This window comes from Pteropus alecto, unplaced genomic scaffold (genome assembly GCF_000325575.1).
Source record: "Pteropus alecto unplaced genomic scaffold, ASM32557v1 scaffold95, whole genome shotgun sequence".
NCBI lineage: Eukaryota > Metazoa > Chordata > Mammalia > Chiroptera > Pteropodidae > Pteropus > Pteropus alecto.
Genome location: NW_006441071.1, coordinates 186,174 through 200,286, shown reverse-complemented (window position 1 = coordinate 200,286; position 14,113 = coordinate 186,174).

Genomic DNA, 14,113 nt, shown 5'->3' with positions numbered 1-14,113 from the left:
GCTATTTCATTTATAATTTACTATTTACATAATTCTAGACTTTATTTTGTGCATATGTATACATCCATATTTTCTCACAAAAATAAGATTACGGTTAGTATATTGTTTAAAATGTATCTCTGTCACTTAACAGTGTGTTTGTGATAGAATACTTTTTAAGTCAATATATAGAGACCTAGCATAATCATTTTAATAGCTATATAGTATTCCATTTTGAGATGGTAGTATAATTTAATTAATCCTCTATGGTTAGAAACTTATATTTACTCCCAAGTCGTAGGTGTTACAAAGTCTGCACCAATAGACATATCTGTATTTGACATATTTCAAATTTTTTCTATTTCCTTAGGATAAATTTCTAGAAACAGAACTGCTAAATCAAAGAGAATACGTATTTTTGAGGTTTTTGGCAATTATTTTCTGCTGCCTTCCACTATCATATCAGTTCTAAATATTTGAATATCCTGAGTTATATCATGAGAGATACATTATTTTGTGTTCGATGCCTATTTCTTTTACTAATGTTGAGTATTTATTATTTTAAAAATATGGTGTTAGTGACTATTGGTTCCTTTTCAAGGCTAATGGATGGTACTGGACATTCACAGCTCAAATAGTTTCCCGCATAAATTTCAGATAGATATTCTTATTCTCATTAGACAAGTAGAGAAGAAAATGAGCTTAGATTCCCTTCATTTTCTGACTCTCTTTGCTGCTGCCAAAATCATGAAGCAGATAAAGTTTGTCACCCCTCTTTAGTATTCCTTGGCTCTTCTTTCTTCACTTTGGTTGTGATCCCTTCTGCTAACCTTCATGTGCCTTCATAGTCACTCTCCCTAGGGCCTATTAAAGGCTGTTTTCAGGTAGAGAGGCCAAAGGCATGTACACTGAGGTATACATGCTTAAAATATTTGTTTGCTGTGGGCATTTAAACGAATCTACAAACCTCTGAGACAGACAATGGAATTGTCTCATCAAATTGAAGAGCATTATGTATTCTAACTTTTGTCATTCTTTTGTGATATTTTTGGAGTGTGTAAATATTTAATTTTACTTTTTATTTTAAAAATTAATTATTATCATTCAAACTATTTGTTGAACATATATCATGTGCTAGGCAGTGTGCTAGGTGTTGGGCATATTTATAACAAATCTTCCCTGTTTCACCTGCTTGAAGTACAATATCAGCTCACATTTCTCTCTCCTTATAGTTTTTATAATGATATCACATGCAGAGTATTAAGAAAGATTCCAACAGAATGGAATTAAATGAAAAAACATCTTACATTGCATCATTCCCACTTCTGAACTACATAGGCAACCTGTTTTCCATTTCTTTTCTTTTACAACTTATTATTAGCTCTGCAATTCTGAATAGTGTACTCCAATCTTTATTTATTGATTTATTAACTTAGACTATAACTTTTCACTTCATGTCCTAAAATATAATAAATGTAGTTTGTTTACATCACTGCCATTTCTCTTCTTTTCTCTAAGGTGTATTGGCTATTGTTGCAGTTATATTTTTTAAAAACATTTTACCCATTTTTCATTCCTTCTTTTGCCATATTAACAAAGGCAATATGTCCACCTAAAACATCTACATCCCAGACTCCATATGGAAGATGAAGAATTCTAGGAAAACTTCTGCTTTCCTGATTCAGGTGACATCCTTTTCTGCTTCTTCTTGAAGTGTGAAGGCAATGCCTGCAGGTGCAACAGCCACAAGGTGACAAGGCCGTGAGGTGACAAATATATCAATGACAATAAAAACAATGGAGCAGAAAGAGAGTATCTGAGTCCCAGGCACCATTGTTGAAAATCTGCCCTGCCCTGACTGCCTACCTCTGGATCTACTGTAGGCAAGGAAATTACACCCTTTTCTGTTTAAGCTACTGCGAATAAGAGTACTCCTTACTCATAGCTGAAAGCATTCCTAACAGAAATAGTTATGTTATTTTCATTCTTCATTGGTAACTTTGTAAGCATAATATCATAATATACTTGTGAGAATAAATGAGTATAAATGGCATACTTAAATCATTATGTCTTGTCTCATCCATATTAGACAATATCTCATGACTCCACCTCCTAATCACTTGTTTACTATTATTTTCAAAGGGCATTGGGAAGAGGAAGAAGTCAAAGAGATAAGTTATCTGCCATTTTGTACCAGAAACTTTGCATTTCTTTTTGATATTTAAGTTAATTGGCTAAAACTTCCTATGACCTAGAATGTTCTTTCCTTTTGCCTAGGGTGCTCACTTCTGTTGAAAGGGTCCTAAGAGTGGCTACTGAAATCCTCATCTGTTCTTGCAGGCATGTGGATTGTTGAATGGGAATAATGATGGCCCAAGGAGGAAAAGCAATGCTTAGATCTCTAATCTACTCTATGCCAAGCTTATTTTTTGGAATTAAAATGCCTTATTGAGAAAGATGTGATACATGCAGAGGGCATTGTGACTAGAAGTTGTGCCCTTAGGTTAGTTATTTTGGCCAGGAGGGAAATAATATTAGAACTAGTTAAGGATTATCATTTTTCAGTCTCCTGAAAACCTTATTACTATATGGTCAAATCTGGGGGAAAGTCTATAAAAATATATTTCTTCTCATTTTGGTCAGTTAATGGTGGGCAAGGTCACTGATGGTCCATTCTCTACTGGAGGCAAAATGTGTTTCACTTAGTATCACAGCAAGGTAAGTGACCACTTAGTATCACAGCAAGGTCCAGTCAGACAATGGATTCCACAGGGCCAGTCTTCACCAAGTTGATCAGTGACAGCAGTTCATTCAGATCAACAAATCAGAATTGTAAATTGTTCTCCTACTGCTTCCTTCCACTACTATTTTCTCTTTGAGTTATTACCATTTACCACTTCCAACAAATTAAAAGAATAAAAGAAGAAGAAAAAATCAGGAAAGTTTTTAAACTCATTATGAAAAACCAATGAATGCAGTGAAGTCTCCTTGGATATTATCATAGCTTGAGAGTCCACCATCTCTGCTCAAAACCTTTGGAGGGCTCTTCGGCCCTGTTTAAGTGTCCCCAGTCACTCTACCTGTGGGGTGCCTGTGTTTCTTCATTCTCAAGCAATGATCAGAGAGATAAAAGATAAAAAAGGGGACAGAATCTCAGGACTAACAACAGCTCCCTGTGACATCTAAAGATGTCTTTTTCATTTTGGTATTTTTATGGCTGAGCTACCAGGGGATGGGGAGTGAGAATCAGCCTAGTGGTCCAGTGTGGGGCACCAAACCTACTGTTGCTGGGCTCAGGCAACAGTATCTGCGAAACTGTACAATGACAGAAACTTTATTCCACTTGGAACCAGAATAAGACAAAATAAGAGTCCAGTCCATTTGTTCTTTCTAGAAATATGTTTGAGACAGCCATGGACTTCATGTTAAGTTTTGTCTTATTGGCCAGCCAACTATATAACCATGTTGTTATTTCTAACTATGTAGAGGAGAGTAATTGAACTATCTGTGATTTTGTGCAGATGTTATGAAATTCTACTTTGGCATAGAGATGGGGAGTACTTTGTAATAGGGGACTCCTATATTTCAGCGATAAAATAATAGATGGAAATTGTCTGTAAAGAGAAAGAACCAGCCGCCATTTATTGAGCTCTTACGGTATGCCAGGCATTGTTCTCGTCAAATCCTCTGTAGGTAATGGATATAGAATGGAACTGTCTGCCACACTCCCTTCACAAGACCTCCCCAAGCCCACAGAGCCTGGGGTGAAACCAAGGGTTTAGGATGAAGCAATTTGAAAATGGAACTTTCATTTTTGATCAGCATAGAAACTATTATAAAGTAGCCCAGAGAGGCTGAGCACTCTCGGCTTGATAAATCTAATGTCATTAGGCCATAACAAATAAGAACAAAGTTAAGTAAATAGAAAGAAAAATGAATCTCTCATGCAGACGACACTTATTGTTTCAGGGAGGGGATGTGTGATAGCAAATTAATCCATGGAATTCAGCTATGTTAGATTTTAGGAGAACTCAAGTTGCAGACTGCCGGGGAAGAAGCCTATATTAAATGTTGTCTTCCTCCCTTTATGTGGCTCTTCTTCTTCAACAGATGCTAAGATCCACATGTGCTCAACAGAGGCCAACTGGTCTAAAGCAAATTCAACAAACATATTCTTCCACTTTAAACTATTTATAAAGTTTACAGCAAATGGAAGGGATGATTTTAATAGCCTCTGAAGATTTCTATGGCATTTTAGTTGATTGGTTTTCATTTTGGCTTCATAACAACATATCAAAGAAAGTTGAAGTCTCGTGTGGCCCTGTCTACTGCAGCTGGTGGAAGCTGAGTCAGGGAGGGGGGAACCTCTTTTAAGACAGAAGAGTTGATAAACTTCTCCTTACTCCGTGTAAAGTAGTATCTAGGGAAGAAGAGAAAAGGGAGTATTTCACCTTCTCCTGTGTTATTTGTTGAATTGTGTCTCCCCAACTAAATCCATATATTAAAATTCTAATCCCCAGTACCTCAGAATTGACCTTATTTAGAAATAGGGTTGTTGCAGATCTAATTAGTTAAGTTAAAATGAAGTCATATTGAAGTAGGTTGGATCCTCTAATCCAATATGACCAGTGTTCTTATTAAAAGTGGAAATTTAGACACAGACACACACACAGGGAGAATGCTATGTGGAGATGAAGGTGGAGATCAGGGTGATGCAAAAGAAGCCGAGGAATGCCAAAGATTCCTGCAAACCACCGAAAGCCAGGTGGGAGGCCTAGGACAGACTCTCCCTCACAGCTCTCAGAAAAAGCCAATCCTGATGACAGCTTGATTTTGAGCTTCTAACTGTCAGTCTGTGAGACAGTAAATTTCTGTTGTTTAAGCCACCCAGTTTGTGGTACTTTGTTACAGCAGCCCTAGGAAATTAAAACACCCTGCAACCGAAGTCTGAATTTTACCAGGGTTAAGAGACAGTCAACTGCAGATGAGAGAGGGGACATTGAGTAGAACTGTCATTGCTTTGCTGAATGAGCCAGAGAGCAAGGTACACACCCTACCCAGTCAGTTTAAAGATTGGAAAAACCTACCACTGTATGGGAAAGCCTTCCAAAAACTCCCAGGAAAAGCAGATGAAATGCAATTGGACAGGAACAATATTCTGTCTTGTACAGAAAGAGATTTATACCTTGCATGTACATAGAGGATGTTGATCTCTTCAAGTGATTTCTTGTGCCTAGCCAGTTGTGCACAGTTCCTGCTTTAGAGACACCTCATTAGCCTTATTATGAACCAAGAAGAGGTTCTGGAGCTTTAGGAGTGGTTTGTTAATAACACCAACTGTTGTCTCTCAGTCTGATTGAGAATTGTATTGTCAGTCCTTTCAAAAATTTATCTCTGTAGCAATGGCAACATAGGAGATCAGCCGTGACTATGAAGAGAAAAGAGTGTAGTAAAGCCAAGAGATTTATATAGAACTAAATTCCCATGATATGTATTTATAGACTGACCCCGGCTCAGTCCTTGTTCAGGCCACCATCCCCTCATGCTCAGACTCTCAGCAGCCTCTCAACCTCCAGTCTCACTCCATTCCAATCTATCCCTTCAAGCTGTGGCCAGAGCCTCCTATCTTAAAAAGATCTGATCAAGCTACACCTCTCCTTAAAAAAAAAAAAAAGAAAAGAAAAAAAATGGATTCCCTAGGCCCTCATCATCTCTCTCAACCTAAATTCCGCTCCGTTTCCTTCTTGCTCTTACCCCATCCTGTCCTTCAGTTGCACTTACTTGGTGACATTCCCTGAACAGGCCGTGTGTTTTCATGACTCTGTTCTTTTGTTCAGATTGTCTTGTTTTGAAATCCCCTCTCTCTCAATCTTTTCATTTTTAAGTGCTACTATCTCTTTAAATTTGAGTTCAAATATCTTCTCTGTGAAGGCTGCTCAAATCCTGTCAGAACAAATCTGGGCTTCTATAGGAAATTGTTCATTTTGTTAGAATGGCATTTATCATTATGCTATCATTTTTAGTCATATACTTATCTATTTCTGTCTCTTAAAAATGAGCTTCTTGAGGATAATGTCTCCATTTTGCTTGTTCACATAAGTCCAGTACTTAGCACAGTTTCTGGTATGCATTGCACGTTTAGGAAATGTTTATTGAATTGTATCTGGGGACAAAACTATGTGCCTCCGAGAAGACATAGCTTTTAAATAGAAATGAAAGGACAGTTTAACTCTGAATCCCTTTCTGAAAAGATTTAGCTGAACCCAAATCTAAAGCATTCAGTGGTGAGGTGGTGGACAGCTTTATAAGTCACTTACTTTAATTAGTACATAAACATCATGTCATACAGGAAGGACAAGGAAAGAGCCAGTCAGGCATGGGCTGTGAGTACCTCCCCACACTTTTAAGGATGGGCAGACCAATCTGGATCACCTTTCACAAAATTTAAGGTGAAGGAAGTGCAGATGGGTTGCTTCAAACGGTGGGAGAGATCAGTCTGGATTTTTTAGTATATTTTCCAGTCCCCTATAACCCTATATCAAGGCTCAGATAACTTAAACATTTTAAGAGTTCACTTGGCTTCAGTTGTGGCTGGAACAGTATTTTCAGGAATGTGAATTTGTCTATCTTTCCCTTCCTTTGAGTTGGCTTTATCCTTAAGCATTTCTTCCATTGTGGGACAAGCCAGGCTGGCCAGAGAAAGGTGCTCAGAGCACAAGCTGTGCAGCTGAATGTGGCCAGCCTGCCTCCAGGCTTACGCTGGACCAGGTACCTATAACCACTACTACTGCAGACAGAGACTGCCCTGTTCCCCAGCATTCCAGCAATAGTTCTGCTTGATCTCTCATGGCCTCTGTTTGAGTCACTTATCTCCTCCTGACTCATCACTGTAAGATGCCAGTGCTCTCAGCTGCCCAGTCTGGGTCAAATGCCCATTCCCACAGCTGTAGGTTGTGGCCCTGACACCAGGTGGGCAAGGCAGGCAACAACAGATGTCCGATGTAATATGTAAAAAGAGTTCAGACACATCATAGGAGATCAACAAAGACTGATTCCTCTTCCTGTTCATTGGTTCCCACAGTTTGTTTCTCTTACCCATCTTTTTTCTTGACATTTCAAAGATCTGTGAAACAATTGGTCACGCTTCTTAAATAACTTTCCGAAGGCCACTTATAGAAAGGTTGAAATTGAAATTTTAGAAATGTCTTATTTATGTTTGGTAATCATAGATGCCGAATATTCCTTTCTGATATTTACAAATATGACTTTGGTGAAAATTGCATTTATTTATATCCTATTGTGAGAGCAATACCTTTATCAACTATTTACTTATTTAGGACTTGCTTTTTGTATGAGATTTTGGAAAGAGGGGTCCAGAAGCCCACCTAACTTTTTGTGAGAAATTTCTACAATTTTTATTCACTTGTAAGTCAGTTAAACATTGGGCCTCTCCCATAGGCAAGGCCCTGTGCTGGATCATGTCATGCATATCTTTTATTCCACAAGGTTTTGAGGTGTGATTATCTCCAATTTACGTAACTTGCCTGGGATCCTACACTTAAAAAATGGCAGAACTCACATTAGCACTGAAGTTTATATTAATTCCATCTCCTATGTCCTATGCTTTTTACCACTGGAGTAGAGTAAACATGTTTGTTTTAGTATTTGGACTTAAATTCATAGATTTCTAACTCATGCATTTCTGGATGTCGGTCATCTTCAACTTTAAAAACTACTTATTTTACCTCTAGGTTTTTACAACAACAAAAAAAGGTGGGGGAGCCAAGAAGTTTAAAAGTGAAGAGAAAGAGAAATTTTTGTGCTTTCATGAAACAACGCAGGCCATTTGGTTCTTAAACATTCCTATGAGATAACGAAAGCAGCTGGTGCCAGACTTGAAAAGGAAACTGCATACAGAGCTAGTATGGGATAAGAACATAGTGGTCGAGAGAAGGAAATGCAGCCTTGCCAGGGAAAACTATGACTCATGGTTCAGACAGTTGCCGCTAAAACGCTTTATGAGAAAATATCCTCTGTAGAGTCTGTCAAGGGAGCAGATGGGAATTTCCTAATCTCGCTGGAGAAAGGGAGAGAGAGTCCTTTCCTGAATGGGAGTGGAAAGGAAACAGCTGTCGAAGTGAGGAGAGCAGCCCCTCCTGCAGAAGAAGGTCCCTACTGGCACTTGGAGCAAAGCCAGGAGCCAGAGCCACTGGGCCATAGAGTTTCTTATTTCCTCTCTAAATCACAACGTCAGTGCTATGTAGTTGGATAAAAATAACATTTGGGAGATAGCAGATGATTACAGGTAGTTAAGAGTATGGTCCCTGGTTCCAAATAGTCTCTGTTCTTTACCAACTTTAGACTTGGGAAAGTTATTTACACTTACGGAGCCTCATTTTCTTTATGTGTAGAAAGGAGATCTTTCCTCCTAGGGTTCTAAAGAAGATTAAATAAGATGGTGTATATTTATAACATGCTTAGCAGAATCCCTTGCAGAACACATGTCCTTAAGAAATGTAGCTGTTATTATTGTGTTTGCATTATACGATGATCACAAATATCTGCATTATGAAGATATAACTTTTAAAAAGTTGCTTCGATGATTCTTCAAAAATTTAAATATAGAATTACTATATGATCCAGAAATTCTACTTCTGGGTATATACCTAAAAGAAATGAAAGCTGGAACTCAAACAGGTATTTGTACACCTGTGTTTATAGTAGCAGTATTTACAATAGCCAACAGGTGGAAGCAACTCAAGTGTCCAAAAAGATAAATGAAATGTGATATATATGTACCATGGAAAATTGTTCAGCCTAAAAAGGAAGGAAATTCTGACACATGCTGCAGCATGGATGATACTTGAAGACATTATGGTAAGTGAAATAAGCCAGTCACAAAAGGACAAATACTGTATGATTCCACTTATATGAGTTACCCAGTGTAGTTAAATTCATAGAGAAAGTAAATAGAATGGTGATTGCCAGGGATTGGAGGGAGGGGAAAATGGGAAATTAATGTTTAATGAGTACAAAATTTTAATTGGAGAAGATAAAATTCTGGGCATGAATGGTGGTGATGTTCGCACAAATATATGAATGTACTTAATACCACAGAACTGTACAATTAAAAATGGTTAAAATGGTAAATTTGATGTTGCATATATTTTACTACAATAAAAAAAATAAAAAATAGTTTCCTTGTGCACTGGGCTTTGTATTCTGCAAATTGAAATGCAGTTAGTGCAATATGCAATATATAAAGTGCTCTGGGCTTTTCTCATAGTTTCAGCACATGGAGATACTAATTGGTTTCATGGGGAACCTTTCACAGTATGAAGAACTATTGCAAATGTGACATAAAAACCTCTAACAATCTAACTGCTGACAATGATGAGCTTAGACTGTAAGATAATTTTTCCCTTCTACGGGTCTACCGATTTAATTTTATTTTGGAAACTTATTAAGAGATCTTAGGACATCAAACAAAGTATGTTGATTCTGACAAAGGGACACAAGATGTCTTGGCCCCATTTTAATTTATGTATTTTAAGAATTTTAATCAAGTGTAATTGACATACCCTAAACTTCACGTATTTAAAATGAGCACTTTGACAAGTTGTGACATATGTGTACAACGCCTGACACCAGCACCATAATCAAGGTAGTGAACATAGCCATGTCCTCTCAAAAGCTTCCTTGTGTTCCTTTGTAATTTCTCCCTCCATCTTATTCCTCACTCCCACTGTCCCTACCTGCCCCCATCTACTTTCTGTTATTATAAACTAGTTTTCCTTTCCAGAATTTTGTATAAATGGGATAATACAGAATGTACTCCTTTTTTTAATGTACTCCTTTTATACTCAGCATAATTATTTTGAGATTCATCCATGCTATTGCATGTATCAGGGGATTCATTCCTTTTTATTACTGAATAGTATTCTATTACATGGATATACTACAATTTCTATCATCATTCTCCTGTGATGGACATTTGAGTTGTTTCCAACTTTGAGATATTACAAATAAAGCTCCTGCAAACATTCATTTACAAGTCTGTGCATGGAAACCTGCTTTCTTTTCTCTTGGATAAATAACCAAGCAGAATGTCTGGCTCATATGGTACCTATATGTTTACTTTTTTAAGAAACTGCAAATGTTTTTTCAAAGTGATTGTACCATGTTTTATTTCCACCAGCAGTGTATGAAAGTTTCAGTTGCTCCACACCTTTGCCAATGCTTAACATGGTCAGTCTTTTTAACTTTACCCATCTTGAAAAGCATATAATGGTATCTCACTATGGTTTTAATTTGCATTTCCTTAATGACTAACGATATTGATCTTTTCCTGTCCTATTAACCACCTGTGTATCTTCTTTGGTGAAGTGTGTTTTCAAATCTTTTGTCCATATTTTTGTTTGTTTGTTTTTGTGTTTTTTTAAGTGAAGTTTAATGTTTTATTATTAAACTTTGTTTCCCTGCCAAGCTGTTGCTTCACTGTATAAAAATAGCAGCAAATGCAGATTATTGCAAAATGAAGACAGTATTGTTTGTCATCTGACACTGTAACAACAAAAAAAACTTTTCTCCACTGCCAATTATTTCCAATGGAAAGGTCATTAAGCATTTTGACCCAAACCCAGAGATAGACGTAAGCAAGTTACAATATTATATAAGGCTCAAGATAACAATTTTACCCTAAATTCCATAATTTTAAAAAAATTTTGGATATTGTGAAAAGATGTATATTGTGCTTATCTGCAATCATTGAAAGTTAAAGGATATTTTCTTCCAGTAACATTGTTGTAGTTTCTTTTTCCATCAGTATTGCTAAAAGTTGCTATTTTAAATCTTCTATCCACCACTAATTTAAGACACTATGCTAGATTAAGTTGTTTCATACTACTTTATTTAAGGAGCAGTTCCATTTTCAATCTTCAATAGATTTTATGTATTTCTCATATGCTTCTTTACTTATTAGTTCATTTAGTTCTGAAGGGTTACTCAGTGTCATCTTGATCAGCCAACCATCTTCATAACAAGCTTTGTTGACAGTCCTGGATTTTCTACAAGGGTTTCATTTATTTTATTTACTTCTGATAGAAGAGCATAGAGTTCACTAGCAGCTTTAACACTTTCAAAAGCATCAAACTCATTTTATTTGTTCAATTTTGTCCCAACTTCAGTCAAATTATAGTAAACAACATCTTCCAAAGCTTCCTGCGCAAAATTGCTGATTCCCACTTTTCCAATATAATTTTCTGATGTTATCCACTCATGTTCCTCTGTGAAATTAAATGCCAAGAGTGGTAGGGGGCCCTTGTGCAGTGTCCCGATGACCCACCCCCAGGCCCCAGAGCCATGGTGGGCAGGCCTGGCAGGTGCCCAGGCGGCCCACAGGCTATAGGCCAGGCCCACATGCTCTGCACTTCTTGTAGCCTCATGTTCACGGGAGCACCCGTCCATCTTCTACTGGGTTCTTCGGTTATTACTGAATTTTGAGAGTTCTTTATGTATTGATATAAGTCCTTCATCAGATATGTGACTTGCACGTATATTCTCCCAGTCTGTGACATTTCTTTTCATTTTCTTCAAAGAGTCTTTTGAAGTGAGCTCCATTTTTCCTTATCCTAGGTTAATTGTTTGGAATATAATTTAAAAATTTATTTTGGGTTTCCTAAGGATTCCCTACTCAGAGAATTATAAAGCAAAGCAGGAATTTTGAAATAGAATGTCAATTGAAGTAGAATTTACTGATTTGGAGGTAATTTTTGATGTGAACAATTTTATAGAGTAGTCCCCACCAAGTCCACTAACAGTTAAGTGATTAATTGGTCCTACTATATTAAGAGAGTATTCTTCTGCGCTGGCAATTCTAGTCCAATCTCAGAGTTTGATTGTTTTAAACTGACTATTCTAGGAGAGTTTAGACAATTAATTTGATGTTTTAAACCCTGAAGACAAAACAATAAATTTAATAAAATATTTTTTAAAGGTCAAGAAGCATCAGTACGACAGATTTAGGGAAAATGTCTGCGATTGGCAAAGTTTGACTCTGGGTACCATTCACCTTCTGACTCTACTGCCAGCTGCTGGCTCTCTATATGTTTCACAGCCAGACTAGCCAAGATTGCTGGCCAGACCTCGAGTATATCACACACAGAACTCGAGCAGGATGGCTGGTGGAACTTATCTCAGGAAAGGCAGTGGCTATGCTACATCCTCATGATGGAATGGGTTTCTCTGTATCAAAAACCATTTAATGTTCATTATCTGATCTAAGCCACATACACACACATATTTATAACATGCTTAGCAGAATCCCTTGCAGAACACATGTCCTTAAGAATGTATTTATTTGCTGTTCATGTGTATTTTGTGTACTATACATTAAAATTTACCACCTTTTTGGGTGGGTGAGGGGGCTTCATTATTTTCTTATTGTTGAGTTTGGAATATTTTAAAAAACATATTCTAGATACAAGTCCTTTATCAGATATGTGATTTGCAAATATTTTCTCCCTGTCTGTGCATGATGTTTTCATTTTTTAAAGAGTATTTCATGAACAAGTCACTGCATCAGATATGTCTGAATATCTAAATGTGCCTACATTCTATAAAAACCATGAACACACACACACACACACACACACACACACACACACACACACACACAAATGCATGCTGTAAACTACATGTCCAAATGGTTAGGCAATATTTATGTATTAAATGTAACTCAGATGTTTGCCAGGGCCTCTTAACTGCTTCAGAGCTAGATAAAACTCCAATTCATGTCTGTGGAGGCATCACATCCTCTCCATGATTTCCTTGGATTCCTAAGATGGGAGGTGGGAAAGTGGCTCCGTTGTCATGACTCTGCCTTCTGTCCCCACTAATTTGGCTCAAGTATAGATGTCTGGCCATCATCCTATGCTTGTTTCCTTATACTATTTCAAATACAGACCTAGACACTCTACGATTTCTATATACATAGGGATTCTGTGTGGGGAGCCATCACTACTGAGGGTTTGGAAGAGATGGAGGAGAGGGTTTCATCACATTACCACACTTAATTTCAAGTTGCATGTGTGACATTCTTGTTTTTAAAGTCCTTTATTCACCCTCACCAGAAAATTTTCACTGCTTCCTTATTGCAGGGAGAATCCTACTCCAGACCATCTAGTAGATTTCTCTATATTTTTTTCCTCGGAAACAGGTGTACAAACAAGCTATTTGTGTTGCCACACCTAAAACATGCAGTATTTTTCTAAGCAATGAGTACTCTTTTGAAGTATTCTGGTGCCAGCTATAATAATAACTTACAACCCCATATATAGCTATCTGTTTAGCATATACAAATACTCACACATGTGCTTTGGGTTAGCCTCCCTTGTTCTTACTGAAATTAATATTATCATTTATTTCCTATGGTGATGGGTAAACTATTGGTGTTCTATTTTTTAAATTAATTAATTAATTTTCTTATGGTGACTTTGATTAAGGAAATCCAATAAGTTTCAACTGTACACTTTAACATTAAGGCATATATATATTTACTCTGTGTGTTCACCTCCCATAGTTAGATTTCTTTCTGTCACTACATATTTGACCCTCTTTACCCCATCTACCTTCCGCCTCCCCCTTCCCCTCTGGTAACTACTAGTCTATTGTCCATGTCCACTAGTCTCTTTGTTTGTCCTGTTCATTTGTTGCTTTTAGGTTTATATCCCACATATAAGTGATATCACGTGATTTTCAACTTTTTCTGTCTGGCTTATTTCACTTTGCATGATTATCTCGAGGTCCATCCAGGTTGTTGCAAATGGCAATATTTCATCTCTTCTTATGGCTAAGTAATATTCCATTGTATATATGTACCATCGCTTCTTTAGCCAATCATCTATCGTATGACACTTAGTTGCTTCCATATCCTGGCCACTGTGTATAATGCTGCTATGAACATTGGCATGCAAATATCTTTTCGAATATGAGTTTTCAAGTCTTTGGGGTAAATATCTAGTAGAGGGATTACTGGATCATAAGGTAGATTAATTCTTAGTTTTTTAAGGAAGCTCCATACTGTTTTCCATAGTGGCTGTACCAATTTGCAGTCCCATCAGCAGTGTATGAGGGT